Below are 1615 nucleotides of genomic sequence, written 5' to 3'. Positions count from 1 at the left end.
ATCCTAGAGCCGGATCTCTCCTGATGACGTGTTCAAAGCACAGGAGATGGAGTCTCACCATCCTCACTTCTAAGAAGCTGTGCTTCCTTCAAGATGATTGCATTTGCCCTTCTGGCAGTCCATGATGCTTCATCTATTTTTGCCAAGAACCATAAAAGAATTCAAAATATTTTGAGAAGAAAGCATTACCAGAAAAATCTAGCCAGGAAGGTGTGGTTTTCTTGGTTGAGAGGCGCAAGTCATGACAGACAGACAAGGTGGCATGAATGTCAGGTGAATTTTGAATCAGGTTGGGAAGAAGACTAATTTGGAAGGGGCAACAAGGAAATGGAAGCATGCTGGTTCTGATCTCCAGCTCTGGGAGCCTTAGGCCAGAAGAATATTTCTTTGAAGCAGTGCCCTCCGTGGGAGAGGAGGGGCTGCGTCAAGGCATAGACGTTTTTAGAAAATGTCAAGAAGAGGTTTGAAATGAAAGAAAGTACCTAAAAAGTGGAACATAAAATATTGTATTTGAGGTCCATGGTGCAGGAGGCCCAGGAGGGAACAGTGGGAAGAAGAATTGAGCTGAGTATGGATGATGATCATATGATTTGATGAGTGGCAACATACAAATGGGGCAATCCCTCCACTAAGCCACCATTGATCTGAGAAAAATAACTGGAAGTTCTTTGGAAAGAGAGAGGCTTGTGCAAACCAGACAGAGTCAATACAATTAGTATCAAAATCCCAATGGATCCCCCCCACCCAAGAAATAGGGAAATCTATCCTAAAATGTATACAGAATTTTAAGGAATCCTAAAGAGCAAAAAAATGAGTCCTGGTTGCATAGTGGCTTACTCTTTTGGCTGCTTACTTCAAAGGTCAAGCCCCAGTCACTCTGCAAGCGAAAATGAAGCTATCGTCTCTCCTAAAGATTTGCACTCTCAGCCTCTGAGCCTAGGGAGCCATTCTCCTCTGCCCACCTTCAGGGTTTTTATGAGTGGGAATCAACTCAACAATAGTGGGTTTGGTTTGAATTTAAAGAGACGAAACTGCTTAAAAAGGAAGAATAAAGTTGGATAGCTTCCACCTTGTGGTTTTGAATCTTACTACAAAGTGGCACTAATCACAGTGTGGTTATTGACTTAAAGTCAGGTATGTAAGCAGTGGCCTAGAATAAAGAATCCAGAAATAAACCCCAATCTAGATGGCCAATGGATATGGCCAAGATTGCCAAGAATACTCAGTAGGGCGGAACAGCCTTTTCAATAAATGGTGCTGAAAGAAGTGGATACCCACAGGTAAAAGAGGGACGTCAGACCCTTACTGTACAGCATCTAAAACAAGTGCCTCAAAATGCATCAAAGACTCTAATTCAAGAAGAAAACACAGGGGACAATCTTCATGGCCTTGCTTTGACAGTAGTTCTCAAATGTGACACAAAAAGCTCCGACAACAACCGAAAAGCTAAATTGTATTATTTCAGACTTTTAATTACTTCATCAAATTTAACGTTTGTACATACAGATATGATCAAGTTTGTGGAAAGACAATGCCTTGTGTACTAGAGAATATTGGCAAATCATATATGTAATAGAATATGTAATGTTCTAATAGCCAGAACATTAAAAAAAAA

This window comes from Echinops telfairi, unplaced genomic scaffold (assembly GCF_000313985.2).
Source record: "Echinops telfairi isolate 266 unplaced genomic scaffold, ASM31398v2 ScPeMD7_7466;HRSCAF=8504, whole genome shotgun sequence".
Classification (NCBI taxonomy): Eukaryota; Metazoa; Chordata; class Mammalia; order Afrosoricida; family Tenrecidae; genus Echinops; species Echinops telfairi.
The sequence above is the reverse complement of the archived record's forward strand: the minus strand, read 5'-3'. Positions refer to the sequence as shown.